General features: G+C 37.5%; 1 protein-coding gene across 1 annotated transcript in view; it reads left to right on the forward strand.

Moving 5' to 3' along the window:
• LOC135207981 (uncharacterized) overlaps nucleotides 1-17,539 on the forward strand; it is a 309,193-nt gene that overhangs the window by 24,898 nt on the left and 266,756 nt on the right. The gene's annotated exons all lie outside the window — the stretch shown is intronic.

Here is a 17,539-nt window from a genome sequence, read left to right on the forward strand (position 1 = left end):
AAATTTACAATTAATCTTGCTTATAAAAGGAGTTTCCGGGAAAGACGACCTTTGGTGAAAACACACATATATATATATATATATATATATATATATAATAATATACTATATACTATAATCCGACTCGTATACGGATCCAGGTTGACATCAGAATCCAGTAGATATTTCAAAGGATTGTTTTCTTCGATTGGGAAACGATAAACCTAAGCAGATGACATCTTTTATGTCTCTCTCTCTCTCTCTCTCTCTCTCTCTCTCTCTCTCTCTCTCTCTCTCTCTCTCTTTTTTTTTTTTTTTTTACTTCCAACCCAATTTCATCTCGTCATTTTATCAGGCAACTGGTTCTTCGTCCTGTCCAAGCTGAGCTGAAATCCTTAATCCTTACTCTATGAACGACCTTGACCATAAGCTCCTGATAGCCGGATTACTACAGGCAACCTCTTTGGTTTCCAGACGAGCCACGAGACAAGCAGACGCTTGCAAGTTTTAAAACCGTACCTTTTGAGAGATAGCCAATGTAGTCTCCAGAGGAACCACGAGACAAACAGACGCTCCCAAGTTTTAAAAACGTACCTTTTGAGAGATAGCCGCTGTAGTCTCCAGAGGAACCACGAGACAAACAGACGCATGCAAGTTTTAAAAACGGAGATAGCCACTTTAGTCTCCCGAGGAACCACGAGACAAACAGACGCACGCTAGTTTCATAAACGTAACGTCCCAGACGAAAGTTTTAAATAAAAGGGCATGTTATAGGAGGGACGAGGAAGTCATAAATTAGCGACAAGACTAAAAGATCCGCCTGTCGGAACTAATACGCAATCATGACGCATTCTTGATGCAACACTGCTGGCCACCTTCCAACCATATAACCAGTTGCTGGCAAACGGCCCGCCAAGCGGATGTCTTCCCAGCTGCATCAATGTCAAAATGAAACAAATGGTGTCATGCACCTACAGAGTGATCTTTACTCATACTTAAAAAATATAAATTAAAATAATCGAAGTTTATTGCGTTGCCACGCCGATCAGGTCCTTGCTTATGATTTTGAAGAAGGGGTTTCGAAAAAGATTCATAAGGTAGTTTAATCAATTTCTAACATACTCGTTGATTTATTAGATACTAAAGAATAACTGCGAGCCTTATACAGTCTATTATAAGGTTTCACGAACTTCAGTTTATTTATTTTTGTCAGTAACCTTCCATGGTGTTATTCGTTACCGAAATATTCTAGGACCGTCGTGAAAGTTCATTTGCTCTCTTTACATTTTCAGGAGCTGCTTAACTTTCTATATTGATGATAATGTTCTTTTTCTGATTTAACTTTAAACTCATCCCAAACGGGGGCGTTAAACTCCCTGCACTAACGCACGACCTTGCTAGGATATTTGAATGTTAAATGAGAAAATTAATGATTAGCTAGGCATAGTTGGATAAACAACTGAGTCAGGGGCCGTGGCATAATAAGATGTTTTGAAGTAACGAGATTCTGCCATCTTTGCCGAGAATGTTGTGCAAGTGAGGATGATTCTCTGCATGAATTGTGTTTTTATATGCAGATTATGACGAGTTTATATTGATATTGAAACAAAATAGGACAATGAGCGAGTTTTAATTCTGTCGTTTTATCTAAATTTCAAACGACATTTCTTCAAACTGGTTTATTCTCAAAATAGTAAACTGCCATTAGTTTGCTAAACTTTTACATGCATTATCCCTAGCAAATTATCTGTCTATAGTAAATGTAAAAAAAAAGTATTTTTGTAAAACAAAAAAGTATTTTTGTAATTTTACATCGAAGTTATAACGCTCCTGCGTTGCAGACTTCGTCACGCAAGCTTCTTAAGGTATTTCTGTTTATACATGCGTGTACCGTATATGCGTCCTCACCAGCCAACCATCCGTATAGACAGGGCGCATCATTAGCCATTTGTATTCCAACGTCAGCTGCCGCTCATAAAAGATAAGTCGAATTTACTGCTTTTCATCGGCCAGCGCAACACAGACCCCTCGTAAATGCCGCAGGTCATATAACATTAAAGGAATGATGGGATCGGATATCATAGCAGTTTTTTTAGTGCGGTTTACTGACAAACAAACAAACAAAAAAGTTGGGGTGAGGGGCGTTCTTGATTAGGTTTGGTGAAACAGTATATGGAAGCTTTGTTATGAAATTTGAGAGAGAGAGAGAGAGAGAGAGAGAGTATAGTCAGATTGGGATATATCTTGCATCATAAATAACGAAGACTTTTAATCTCGATGTACATATACTATGTATATATATATATATATATATATATATATATATATATATATATATATATATATATATATATATATATATATATATATATATATATATATATATATATATATATATATATATATATATATATTTATATATAAACTTGTATGCAGTCAAGACAAAGATCAAGTTATAAAAGGACAAAGAGAGAGAGAGAGAGAGAGAGAGAGAGAGAGAGAGAGAGGAGAGAGAGAGAGATAATATACGTAACAGTCGCGTATCATTCTTATAAATAATGACATACTTATAGACGCCGCCTGTCATGAATATTTTCCCTTTGGTGATGCGCCAAGATAAAAAAATTTATTACTCAGCAATAAATTTGCAGGCCGCAACCTTAAACCGTCAGCATAATCAATCATAATAATTCTCTTGAATAAATAACAGACGTCCAAAGAGACCAGATTATTTTAGAGTTTTTTTTTCCAGTGTTATGAAATCGAGTGTCCTGTAACAAGTTTTCTGTAAAGTGTTCATCAAAGTGATTTTAGTTTTCAGGTCGTATTAGTTTCTTGTAAAAGCTAACTATTGAGATGGCTTTACCTGTCCGTCCGCATTTTTCCTGTCCGCCCTCAGATCTTAAAAACTTCTGAGGGTAGAGGGCTGCAAATTGGTATGTTGGTCATCCACCCTCCAAGCATCAAACATAGCAAATTGCAGCCCTCTAGCCTCAGTAGCTTTTATTTTAAGGTTAAAGTTAAACATAATGGCACGTCTGGTAAAGATATAAGACAGGTCACCACCGGGAGGTGGTTAAAGTTTCATGGCCGCGGCTCATGCAGCATTAAGCGCCTCAGTGGCGTGACTGGTATGGTCTTGGCCTGCTACCTCGGTGGCCGCGAGTTCGATTCTCGGGCATTCACTGAGGGGTTAGAGATGAGTATTTCTGGTGATGGAAGTTCACTCTCTCTGACGTGGTTCGGAAGTCACGTAAAGCCGTTGGTCCCGTTGCTGAATAACCACTGGATCCATGCAACGTAAAAACAACATACAAGCAAACAAGCATTATACCGAGACAAATGAAAGATGAGTCTATTTTTGGTGGCCTTGATTATGCAGCCGAAGAGCAGGTTATTGATGATGCAGAGAAAGAAATGCGAGGAACAGCCCCTCGAGAGGAGTTGTCGAAATCGCCATTCTCTATTTCTGGTCGGCTGTATTCCTATCCTTTCCTTCCCTCTTCAGCTGAAATAGATATAAGATAAACAGTTCCCGGATCCTGGTAACAAACAATTCTCTTCTCTCTCTCTCTCTCTCTCTCTCTCTCTCTCTCTCTCTCTCTCTCTCTCATCAGGTTCTTGATGCTTTGGATTTGTTTACTGATCATTTTTTAATTTCCGGATCATAGCAACAGACTTATTCTTAGTACTTATTGTTTCTCTCTCTCTCTCTCCAAGCTTCGTATCTCTCAGTCGAAATTCTTGATGCTTTATATATATATATATATATATATATATATATATATCATATATATATATATATATATATATATATATATATATCTGTCATTTGTAATTTCCGGATCCCAGCACCAGATTTATTATCTCTCTCTCTCTCTCTCTCTCTCTCTCTCTCTCTCTCAAGCTCAGTATCACTTTTATCGAAATTGTTGATGCCTTGTATGCATTTATTGATCACTTTTAATTTCCGCATCCCAGTGTCAGACAGTCAGTTTCTCTCTCTCTCTCTGTCAACAATGCATTACTGTGGAAGGAGATCTCGATGCTTTAAATCTGTTTATTGATGAAATTAAATCAGCTTGAGATTCAGACCCAACAGGCTGTAGTAAATCATCTCTCTCTCTCTCTCTCTCTCTCTCTCTCTCTCTCTCTCTCTCTCTCTCTCTCTCTCTCTCTCTCTCTCTCTCAACCTCCTCTTCCAAGGGGATTCAATTACCTGTTTCCTTTTTGGTGATTCTCCTCCTCGGTATGCATTCAAGCATCTATGTTTATTGTGTTTGTTTATGTTTATTGATCTTAGCGCCATGTTTATTGTGTTTGTTTATGTTTCGTCTGAACTTCCTCCTTCCTCCTGCTCTTCGCCTCTCCTACCATTTTTCACCTTGGCCTTTTACGGCGCTGAATGTTTGTTCCTTTTTTTACAGAGTTGTTTTAATTTATAGACAATATAACGATTTTCGTCAGCTCAAAAAATGATTCAATTTTTTTCTTAATTTTAGTTTTTAAGTCTATAGCTAATTTGGAGGTTCGTTATCTGTTTTGCCATTTTTCTCAGTTGCCCATATTTTCACACTTCGAGATTTGATTTTAATATTTTTCCTCTTTATCTGGTCACTAATGTTTCTTACATCCCCATTAACATTTCAGTTTTAAGTTTTCCTTTTTGGTTAGTTCTTATTATATTACTCCTCTATAACAATTTACTCTATTCAACGTTTAACCACTAAGCTTGTAACATTTTTGTTCTATATTTATCTATTTTATATTTTGTTTTTTGCAATATGAATTACTTATTTACTTCCTTGTTTTTGCGCATTTCCTTTCCGTTCGTAACGATAAATAATAACCTTTGGATACTTGATTTATTGGTAGAGTTTATCAGATTCATGAATCATGTTGATAGGAGTTCCAGTCTTTGTTCCAGGATTTAATCGTCGATGTGAAAAATGAATTACGTCGGCGAACGTCACTTTTTATGAGACGGGAATATTTGACTTTCTATTTCTTTTTGGATGATGTGGATTTCAATTTCAGGGCGTTTTCGTAGGAAATGTCACAGGATTCACTCTAGACACTAATTGGATTGTCATAAATAACGGTGATGACAGTTTAGAATCAATGGAGAGAGAGAGAGAGAGAGAGAGAGAGAAGAGAGAGAGAGAGAGAGAGAGATTGGTGCTGAATAGCTTGTGCGTATTATCTGTACGAAAGCAGAAAGGCGTTGGTATGTTGGTATAGTCTTTTTAATTCAGTCATTTGTCATTTAGATATATGGAAAAGTTAGTTGTCTTGAATACCTAAATCCATCTTCGTATAATAACTGACCTGGGAGTTAGATATTTCCAGGTAATATAATTTATACATTAAAGTTGGTTAGCCAAATCGCATCATAAATTTGCATTTTTTTAAAACTGAGAGTTGCCAAATTGCTTATTGCTGCACTACTTTTTTTTTCTTTTTTTTTTGTCAGTGTCAGGAGTATGTTTGGCTGCACCGTTACGTAACAGTTGTTATATAAAGAGTATTTGAAGTATATTTTGTAGCTATGTATTCTCACATTCTTATATACTTGCACAAGCATACAGGATTTGTGTTTTGTTAAGGATTATCCTGTTTTGCGTGTGAGTGTATAATCATTTCCCAAATTATTAATTGTTTTAAGGGTGGTTATAAGCAAGAAGTATAGGAACCACTGATTTCCACGTGTGCCCTCAAAGCTGTGAGATATTCATCGAGAATTAAAAGTTCCTAAGAGTCATTAAGGCCAAAAAGATTTCAGTGATGAATCTATACCGAATAATTGCTTTAGTTCATCTTCGGTCCTTAAGCCAAACACTAGGTTTAAATTTGAAGTCTCAAAGAGAAATTGAAGAACGAATTTTACTAATTCCGTTTCGTATTAGCCAAGGTATGTAGAATAAGGGAGTTTATTCTATATACTTTGGTATTCGCATTCAGTCATAAGCACGCTTCCTTGTGATGTACGGTCTAAAAGAAAAAAAAAAGTATATCTTAGTTTTACCAGCTCTTCTAGGGCTAGCCCCAAGGATTAGATATTTTCACGTGTCTAGAAACCAATTGGTTACCTAGCAACGGGACCTACAGCTTACTGTGGGATCCGAACCACATCATATCGAGAAATGAATTTCTATCGCCAGAAATAAATTCCTCTGGTTCCGCGTTGGCCGAGCCGAGAATCGAACTTTGGACCACCGGATTGGTAGCCGAGCTCGAAATCCACTCGTCCAATGGGGAACTGTGATGTACGGTAACATACGACATTCCTGTGCTGCGGCCGATGTAATTTTTCCCTGACAAACTATAATTTTTCGATATTATTTCATATGTTTAGCTTAGGACCGTATTCATTTGAGCTGTGTTCGTGGACGAAATAGGAACTTGATGTTGGAGAAGATAATAGTATACTTCCCAAATAAAAGGTGACCACCCATAGGAAACAGACACCTTAGAAAGAGAGAATTTCGGAAAGAATCGGCAGAGACAGGGAATAACTATTGACAAATAGTTATTCCCTTCAGTATTCATTTTTTGTTTTTGTTTTTGTACGAAAGTAGATTTTGAACGGCGTTTGGCTAGAAGAACTGAGAAATATGTAGCTGAGAGAGAGAGAGAGAGAGAGAGAGAGAGAGATTTTGTTGATTGATTTGTTAGTTCTTATTGGCGTCGCAATGACGAGGTTATTGACGCAGAGAGAGAGAGAGAGAGAGAGAGAGAGATTGCTGAAACAGATGGCAAACAAACACTAACAAAGAGTCGATGGTACAAGGCACATTAAACAAAAATAAGGTATGGGACCTAAGCATTGTGCAGACCCTGCAATGCAGATGGCTATATGAGACATTGAGAAGGATCCCGTCGTAGTAACTGAAGCGTTTAGATGTTATTGACAACTATTCGTGAGTATCCCTTTCCATTCTTTTCGAAGGCCTTTCTTTTTATGGACAGACCCACGAGACTGACGTTTTTCGAAGGTTGAAGGTAGCGAGGAGAATAAATGTGCATTTATACCCATACCCAACGAGTCTGAAGGTTTCACGATCATGCCCTGGGAATGTAACGGTCAACGGTGCGTCCAATTTCACCTGTGAATTATAGTCAACAGCGTTATAAATTAACAAAGCCCTCCAAATTTGGAAATCAACTAATTGACGATATTCATTAATACCTATTTGGACAGCAGTTTCCTTTACGTATCATGTGCATGCACTCACACTCACTATTGACCGATAGGTTTCTAGGGCATGATAATGCCACCTTGAGATTCGTTAGCATCAACTATAGTAACCATTACACATGAGGCTTGTATAATTGGTATACAAAACTCTTGCTTGTAGAATATATATTTTATTATAAATCACTTATCTGACAGTTTTCACAGTCTTTGATGCTTTATATTGCACTCAGTGTAAAGGTTTTAATGTCTTAGCAAAGCATATTTTAGATGAATAGTCTATTTCTCTCTATTTTCATCAAAGCGTGGAAATCATATTGTAGATGAATAGTCTATTTTTATCTGTTTCCATCAAAGCGTGGAAATCATATTGTAGATGAATGGTCTATTTCTATCTATTTTCTAGGAAAGCTTTTCTCTCAAGAGCAAGACGATTATCAAACAAACTCCATTTGTAGCATGAGCGAAAAAAAGGGCAGGAGTGCAAAAAGAAAGAAAGAAAAAACAAAAACAAAAAAAACCTAATGGTCTCTGCGACAGGATAGCCGATTTTACACGGCCTTTTCTGAAGGATCGTAATTGAGTTTCAGAATCTCCTTCCTTCCTTCCTTCCTGTTGTTCGCTCCGTTATTGCGTCTTCCTTCCTTCCTTAGAAAGGAGAGGAGGAAAGAAGACCGACGCAACAAAATATATAAAGAAAAGACGCCTCGTTTGCGAATTCTGCATTCTTTCGCATTTCGGGAGGAGGCCGGTTCTTTCTGTTGCTACCCGATGCGATGCGACCCCTCCCCCCTCCCCCACTCATACAACACTCCCCGGGGGGGCCCCATGGGGGCCCCACCTCCACCCTATCCCCTCAGAATATCTAGCCGCGTTCTAGCGGTTTTGGGCGACAGGGGATAATGTTCTGGAAGCGCGCAGACACACATTCACCTTTGTAGATATATACATATAGATATATATATTTTTTAATGAATTTTCATCACGTCACCGTGATTCATATAAGTGCATTAAGCTACAAATGTCCTTTAATATCCAATTCGCTCTACGTCGGAATTAATTTATATTCATATATGTTAACCGAGGGGGAATATTTTAGTTAATAATAATTTCGTCTTCTCGTGGATTCGAACCAGCAGACAGATGAGAAATCAGGGCTTTAGTGACTATATATATATTTTATATATATTATATATATATATTATAATTAATATATTATATAATATATAGATATATATATATATATTACTATATATATATATAGATACATATATACATATATTCATATATGTATAATATATAGATTATATATATATATATCTATATAAGTTATATATATAAGTTTGTACATGCGCTTTGTATAGCATTTTCACATAAAAATGATTCGTCAGATTCTGCACTTGGAATATCATTCAAGAATTTGCTTTTCCTCCGTTTCCTCGGTCGTCTCATAACAGACTGAATTTGTTTATGAAACAAATGTGGTAAATGGTAGACACGAACGCTTGCTTTCAAGACTGTTGTACGTGCAGTCTCTTAGAGAGTGGAAATGCTGTATTAGTTGGAGCTGAAAAATACTAGATAAGTTTTCAGATCGATTTCATATTAAGCATATAGTAGGGAGAGATTAGGTGTATGGGTTTTGAGATGGAGTTTTTTTTAATATAAATTCCATATAATTAAATGGGTAGACGGATATATTACGAGAGAGAGAGAGAGAGAGAGAGAGAGAGAGAGAGAGAGATTATAACTATAGCGATTCTCTTTATGGGCGGAGATAGAATAAAATGTTCAGATATTTCATCTTCGTGAGCTGCCAAATATATCTCATCCTCTCTTTTGTGTTTCCGGATACATAGTGAGTCTTGGACTGTTGGTGAAAAATTTCTTCCGCATTATAAGGATTAAAAAAAAAAAAAAAAAAAGAACGTCCGAGACTCCTCTTTTGTGAGTTTCGGAGTTATGTGACGTTGTGAAGGTTCCTTTGCATCTGTTTTCTTTGCATTGTTCAGGAGGGTCCTTTATTATGATGCTGTAGGAAGGTTATTTACTCACGAACCATGTCTCTCTCTCTCTCGCTTTGTAGCCTGAGTTATGGCGCTAGTTTACTCCATAGGCTTCCTTCGAGTGTAGTTCTATTTATTAGAAACCATTACACAATTTTCATTTCTAAACTTACCCCGCATGGGAGGGTTTGTGCCATCAGTGCACCTCACGTACTGCACTGTAGGCATATTACTTAAGGTTCTTTGCAGCGTCCCCTCGGCCTCTAGCTGCAACCTCATTCATCCCTTTTGCTGCTCCTCCGTTTCTATAATTGTTATTCCATTTTACTCTCCACCATCTCCTAAACCTTTACTCTCAATTTCCCATTCAGCGTTGCGTGGCCTCATAGATCCCAGTGCTTGGCCTTCGGCATAAATTCATATTTTATATATATACATATGACATAAATAATATCTATATATATATATATTATATATATATTATATTATATATAATATTCGTAATATATAACATTATATATATATATAATATATATATACATTTTATATATATATATATATATAATATATATATATATATATATATATATTATATCTGTAAATGTATGGTCAATGTGTGTGATAACCAGTTTCCTAAATAAACAGAATAGGATTTCCATTCACGCCTAGAATTTCATTTTTCCCCTTATTTCGCTTCCTGAAGTATATAATAAAAACATTCTTCTTGAAATGTAATAAAAACAAGACACTTTTCTTCCCTAGTCCTTTCGTTTCCCTGTTTCTGCCATAAAATCCTGCGCCGTTTAAGAAAGGAGTCCTTGGGACAGAAATTTCTATTGACTTCCCAGAGAGATAACCTGACCAAAGAAAGGAATGGCTTTGGTCATTATCACTCACTCAAATTCAAGAAACAAGTAGAAATCGAGTTTCCCGTAGAACGTATAATGCTGTATAAAACCATCAACTATGACCGGCAGCTCTCCAGTTGCGTACCAGATGCGGTAGAGTGAGGGTGCGTCCCATGGCTCCGGAAAGCGCTGCCAGATGCACGATCCCTGGCTAACTTTAACCTTGAATAAATAAAACTGCTGAGTCTAGAGGGTTGCAATTTGGTATGTTTGATGATTGGAGGGTGGATGATCAACCTAGCAATTTGCAGCCCTCTACCCTCAGTAGTCTTTTAGATATGAAGGCGGACGGACAGACAAAGCCGACACAATAGTTTTCTTTTACATGAAACTAAAAGGGGAAAAACAGATCTGAGAAGGAGAAGAAAGACTGTGTCTGAGAGAGAGAGAGAGAGAGAGAGAGAGAGAGAGAGAGAGAGAGAGAGAGAGCTATTTTGGGGAAATGCTGGTTTGCTCTGTAAATAGCCTTTTAACAAATAACGAGCACTCAAAAGTCACCTCTCTGCCGAGTTCTCGAGTCATGACGTATTTTTTTCTATTCTTATTTTTTACGAATTGCCTCTATTCGTCTCGAGAAACTTATAATTTTTGCAAACTAAACTCTAACAGATTAGGCTTAGTAACTCCCATGCCGAATCTACCCATGCTTTTTTTTTTTTTTTTTTTTTTTTTGGTGGTGGGGGGGGGGGGGGGGGGGGGGGTTTCCGTTATATGGGACTAATATTTCTTGGGGGTCATTATGTTTATGATATTTGCAGTCTTTTGTTTATGTTTTTACGGTAACCCACTACGGGTTCGTACCAAACGCTGCAAAGGTGGATACATATCGGTTTAGAAACCGCGGCGGCCACTATACCTCGGAAAGATCCATTATTTATGCCCAAAAGGAAATACGTTAGCTTTATGCAGCCACACGTAATACGCCGAGGGTCGCCTCCCCTACCCCGCCCGATAAAAGGAGAGAGGAGAATGTTGTTAATGGCCTTTTCCTGCATGTTTAATGACCTGCTGTATCATAAGGGCGGTTGACTTTACTTCTGCCGTTCTCCTTGTACAAACACCCGCCTAATATATCTCGACAATGGACGCCAGAGTCAACAGACGGTTTCTAGTTAGTTAGTGCCGGGAAAAAAAATTAATAGCGCGTGCCTTGATACTCGGAGAAATGAAAGATGGCCTTGTTTGTCAGCAGTATCTTTTTAATGTAGCATGCTTTTGTTTCTCGTGTCGCTGTGGAGTTGCGTTTTGATGATCTGTAATTCATTACTGGTCAAATTAACTTAATGTTTTAGGCCAGTTTTTTGTAGCCAATTGTTAAAACGTTTCAATTCCTGATTTCTGGAGGTGGAGGGTATCTCTCTTGAATTATCTTCGAATCTCTGTTTTCGTTTTTCATTCCATGTCTTCAGTATGAAGTCTCTTCAGTTTAAACCAACCTCTCCTGTATTGATTAGTTTTCCCATTATTAAGATTGCATCATTGCATCGTTGCTTTTGGTCATTTTGCTCCATTGTAACGAACTTTTTCCTGTACCTCTTTGTTCGAGGGCATCGCATGATAAATATTTTTGCTTTACTTAATAGTTTTTCATTTTATTCTTTTAATTAAAATTTTCCCTTCTGTTAAATTTTTTTCTTTTTTACTTTTTCTCGTATAAGATATCTGATATTTCTTTTTCTTCTTCTTCTTCTGTGAGAGAGAGAGAGAGAGAGAGAGAGAGAGAGAGAGAGAATACTCAATCGTGGATTCGAAGCTGCAATGAGTGAAAGAGAGAGGCTACTCGATTTCGTATTAGAAACTGCTACAATGAGAGAGAGAGAGAGAGAGAGAGAGACTTCTTACCTTTTGCCAGTTTGTCGTGAGCGATGTTTACTCAAACCCTTTCACGGCTGTCGCGCTTTCCCACCAAAAACCTCGTTTCTTATCGCTCAGAGAAACCCGCCAGTCTCTCCCGGGGCATTTGTTTACAAAAAAGGAGATTTTCCGAACCCACAAGTGAATTTTGTTCCATAATACCTCGCATTATCGCCGACATCCCGGAGGTTTATTTTATCGCGGAAATCGACCCAAGGCGCCATTGAATATATCGCCGGGTGATTAAAGGAGATGGCTATAATGTACCTTCTTCCCCTTCCGTCGTTTTAGTATTGCTTCTGTAAATTATGTCTTGGCATATTTTGTGTTAGTTAATGGAATTCGCCCTCGAAGCACCAGGGATGAGATGCATTAAATAGAATGTAAATTAATAAAGCGGTGTACGCATAAGGTCGTTTAATTTCTGTCTTTTGTTTTGTGTTGACAAAATTCGACTATATTTTAGGGCGTAACGGTATGAAATTTGAATTCACTCACTTACGGAAAAAAATAAGTACTACTGATGTAAGGGAAACTGCATGTTGTAGATGTGTGTTTGTGTGTGTGTGTGAGAGAGAGAGAGAGAGAGAGAGAGAGAGAGAGAGTCATGCGCTATACCAAGCGTGGGAATTGGTGACACTGCAACCTATATTTACTACCCCAACCTTTTGATTATTGGGAAGAGAGAGAGAGAGAGAGAGGAGAGAGAGAGAGAGAAGAGAGAGAGAGAAGAGAGAGAGATGCCCTTCTCTTTGATCAAAGGAGCTGGCAACACGGATTTTGGATAGCCAGTGAGAGAGAGAGAGAGAGAGAGAGAGAGGTGGCAACACTGCCTTGTCTGATGCGTCCCTTACCTTTTAATCAAAAGAAATGGCAACACTGAGTAGTGCAAGCCTGTACTGGAGAGAGAGAGAGAGAGAGAGAGAGAGAGAGAGAGAGAGAGAGAGACGTACGGAAACGAACGACGGGGAATAAGAGAGAGCTCAAGCACGACATTTATTGCTTTTCCGTCTCGGCATTAAATCTGGAAAAAGTCGCTTTGGGGTTTTGATCCAAATTACAATTTCAGTTTCATTAACATTCGTCGCCGAAAGTTATTTACATTTTAATGGGCTTAAATGGTTAGAGTTATTTTCATTTCCGTGACATTTCCAGTATGTTATTTTCGTTTCGGTATTTTCACTTGTAATTTCCAATTGTTGACGGACGCGTTTTTTGGAAATAGGGATTCATTTTGGAAATAGGTATTCATTTTGGAAATAGGGATTCATTTTGGTAATAAACGATGCAAATTTGGAAACAGATTAATTTTGTAAATGGGGATGTAATTTTGGAAATAGGGATTCATTTTGGAACTTGGGATGCATTTTTGGAAATATAGATGTATTTTTGGAAAAATAAATGCATTTGCAAATAGGGATTCATTTCGGAAAAAGGGATGTATTTTTGGAAAAAGGGATGCATTTTGTAAATAGGGATGCATTTTTGGAAAGAGGGATGCATTTTCGAAATAGGGATGCATTTTGGGAATAGGAATGCATTTTCGAAATAGGAATGTATTTTTTGATAAAGGAATGCATATTGGAAATAGGGATGTATTTTTGGAAATAAGGTTTCATTTTGGAAATTGGGATGTATTTTTGGAAAATGGGATGTATTTTTGGAAAATAGGATGTATTTTTGGAAAATGGGATGTATTTTTGGAAAATAGGATGTATTTTTGGAAAATGGGATGTATTTTTGGAAAATGGGATGTATTTTTGGATATAGGGGTGTATTTTTGGAAAAAGGAATGCATTTAGGAAAATAATGCATTTTTGGAAATATGGATGCATTTTTGTAAAAAGGAATGCATTTTAGAAATAGGGATGCATTTTTGGAAATAGGAATCCATTTTGGAAATAGAACACAGGGATGCATTTTGGAAATATGGAAGCATTGAACGTAAAAATGGACGAATCCGGTACCTGCTGGCGCAGTGAAATTTATTCATACGGTGTGAAATTTCGGTCATACATATGCAATCGCTCCTAATATACGCTTTGTCTCCCCCTGTAGCCCACTATCCTCTTATTTGCAAGGCGATATGCCATCGTATTTTGAGCGACTGCATGCGTGGGACGGCGAATAAAAGAACGGAGGTAGTGATCGCTTGGGAAAAAGATTCTTGGTAGCAGAGTTCAGACGGAATTAGAAACAATTCGTTAGTGTGTGTGTGTGTGGTTCGTGGAATTTTTTACTAGTTTATATTAAATACATGAAATGGTATAAAATAATTGGAATTTCAGAGCAAGGCATTTGCATTGCCGAGTGGAATTCTTTACTTTGTTTTTATATGGTTGAATCTTTTGTAATTCCAGTTGCTTCTTTACATTCACGTGTACATTTTCTATGTTTATTATTATCTTTATTATTATTACCCAGATAATGAACAAGCCTACAGGGGCCAATGACTTGAAATTCAAGGTTCCAATGAATATGCCGTTCATTTGAAAAAAGTGACAGAAAGTAATAGGAAATACAGAAATATGAGGTAAGTTATTAGAAAAGGACAAAATAAATATACGTACAGAATGTACGTCCAAGGTGAAACTGATAATTAAAGGAAACATTGCATTTGCTCTTCGTCACAGCCTGGAAATCATCATCTAAAAGACGAATGGGCTTCGACGTCAAAACCAATTGGGTCCCTTTCCTCATCTAGCCTATTCCTTTCCATGTAAAGACACTCTCTCTCTCTCTCTCTCTCTCTCTCTCTCTCTCTCTCTCTCTCTCTCTCAGGGCGGGATAGATATTGTACTTTTATTTTCCCACATGATAGATGGATATGGTAGTGCGAGACTTTATTATATGAAAAAGCGCCTGAACGTAACGAATTTCCTGACGAAGGTAATTGATTTCGTTTTGTTTCGAATTGCGAAGAACTGCCATAAAGTCAGGCGCCACATTCCCAAAGCGACTCGCAGCGTAGGAGACTTACAAATGAGGTTTTCCATTGGCAATTATTGAGCGGCTCGGAATTTAATATATAAGATAATGAAGCGCTGCATATGAAGTAGCCTGGGAAAGGAGAGAGGCGAATAGGCATTTCTCAATTCTTCGATAAGAATAAAGACAACATTTCTTGGTAAAACTTGGGAAAATCATTTTTATATCTTCCACATACCGTTCCCCCGTGTTGGGGAAACAACTGCTAAATCAGGCTAGCCTGGAAAAGGTTTTTGGATGCATTAGGCAAATGAGTGGGCGCAGGTTGGTCGACTATCCAGCGGCTGCTGATTTTAGAGCCAAGGTTAGAAAAGGGTCTTGCTAAGAATAGGTATAAAATGTGTGGTAATTGTAAAGGCAAAATACGTGGAAATGAAAGAAAATCCGTAGCATTCTTTTCCGAAAATTTAAATTTGTTCATTTTTTTAAAATTATTTATGGATGGACAGTGTTTTAATGTTATGATCCTACAGTTATTAAGAATGAAAACTTTACCTTATGAAAAGAATAAATGATCAAGAAGTTGGTTATCTCAAAAGTTTTTCCTCATTTCAACTGTGTTTTGTTATAGATTTCATTTGTAAAAGAAACAATACCGCATTGTGAAAAGATAAAAACTATCTCTTCACTTTGTTGCAATGGAACTTTACAATTAAGTGAAGACCTGATAATATTTGTCCTGATTTTGTTTACGATTTTGGTTCATCTAAATGAGCTTTGTCTAGACCAGACTTTCGATTACGCTTCACGTTGTAATTGAGTTTTCCATTTCATTTTAAAATTTTTTATGGCGTCAACGGTGCTCTTGTTTTGGCTTTAGCTATCGAGAGAGATAAATTATCTCTAATGTCACAGTCATATTGTTTTCCTCACACGTTTTGCATTTTCGCTTACAGAGGTACCCTTTGGGCATGAAAAAAAAAGTGATAGCCCTTCATTTTTTTCCTTTAGGACCACCACCCGCTTGCTGGATGAAGCACCCAGATCTCGTTTAATTTTACCGGTTATTTTAACAGAAAAGGATGAAAGGCAGTTAAATAACCTCCATAAATATCTTGCATACACGTTTAGTCAACATTTTCATTGCATGTTCTTTCCAGTGGGGAAAATTTCTACTTACAAGGCACAAGAAATAAGTTCCCAAGAAGGATGATTGCTCGACGTTTATTGCTATTGCGTGGGCAGTTCCTATTTCATGAAAAATAACATCCTAGAAATACGTCAATCATCAAATTTATGTCTTGACAGGTGTGGGTGTCTTGTTGTCTATCCCATCCTGTCTCACGCATATCTGATCATCTTCCACTGAGGAATTTGGGAGGGTCGTCTTGACCCAAACTCCAGGTGGGCAAGACCTTTCTTTCTTAACTTGATTTCTCTTTTCTTGTCTGATCGATTTCTTTCCTGGCGTTGTTGACAGAAGTAGATCTGGTGCGTTCTTTGGAGTCTGTGCTCTGTCTCCTTTTCCTTATCTCCCTTTTGATCAGTAACCTCCTTCAGACCCTTTCTTTCTTGCCTTCTCTTATCTGATTTTTCTGTTCTTGTTTGTCGTTTTCCTCTGTTTAGAAGTGGCGAGACGGCTATCCCTGATAGTGCCTTTCTTGACCATACTTGAAAATACGCGTTTCTAATAGCCTGAAATAGTAACAACTGTGTGCATCTAGAGAGATAACTTACCTGATATTGCTTTTTTTATAACAAAACAGAAAGAAACTCGAAGGAAATATGGTAGAGGTTAATTTTCACTTAAAAACGCTTATGGGATGTGTCCTCTCCTATCCGAAAGTTCACATAGTGTGCCAGTAATCCTGTTGCTCCTATATTTCCTTCCTTATATTGGGATTGAAAAGCTTAAGAAATTCTTTTATTTCTGATATTTCCGTTCTCGAGCTCACTGAGAGAAATCAAGAGATATTATCCTGGAGGAACCCCACCTTAGAATTTTCTCCCTGGATCTGTGTTCCCAAAATGCCATAATCTTCCATCTGCCAAGAGGTAGTTGTACCAGTTTCCTCTTGTTTCCATAGTCTCTTGGATAGATACAGACACTTTTGTGCTTGTTTCATCTCTTGAAGCGAAAAACAAATGAATAAATAAACAGATCACGTGCAGGGAGTACAAACCCAGCGTACATACTCGTTCCTGGTAAGGTGAATGTCATGTATACTTGAATTTCTTCACAATTCGTATACAGTTCATGGTATGGTGAATGTCATGTATACTTGAATTTCTTCACAAGAATTCATATGCATTTCTCGTATTCATGTACTGGAATCACACCACTTGATCGTTTATAGAGTCGTTCTTGTCGTTCTTTTGGTGTCCTTCAGTATCGAGCGAAGGTGAGGAGGTCTTTTCCTCCTCTTCTTCCTCTTCGCTATATTTAGCATCTTTAAGTGGCACAGATTCCAGATAATCACAAGGAGGCCATTAAAGAAGAACAAGGAGGAGGAGGGAGAAGGGAGAGGAGAGTTGGCCGGGAGATGTAATTGATGAAAAAAACAGATATATCTCGGAAACATAACTTGTTGATTTTTAAAAAGTCGACTTGTTTGGGAATTGACTTCGTTGGGAAAATTACTTGAATTTTAAGGTTAAAACCCCTCTCG

This window comes from Macrobrachium nipponense, chromosome 34 (assembly GCF_015104395.2).
Source record: "Macrobrachium nipponense isolate FS-2020 chromosome 34, ASM1510439v2, whole genome shotgun sequence".
Classification (NCBI taxonomy): domain Eukaryota; kingdom Metazoa; phylum Arthropoda; class Malacostraca; order Decapoda; family Palaemonidae; genus Macrobrachium; species Macrobrachium nipponense.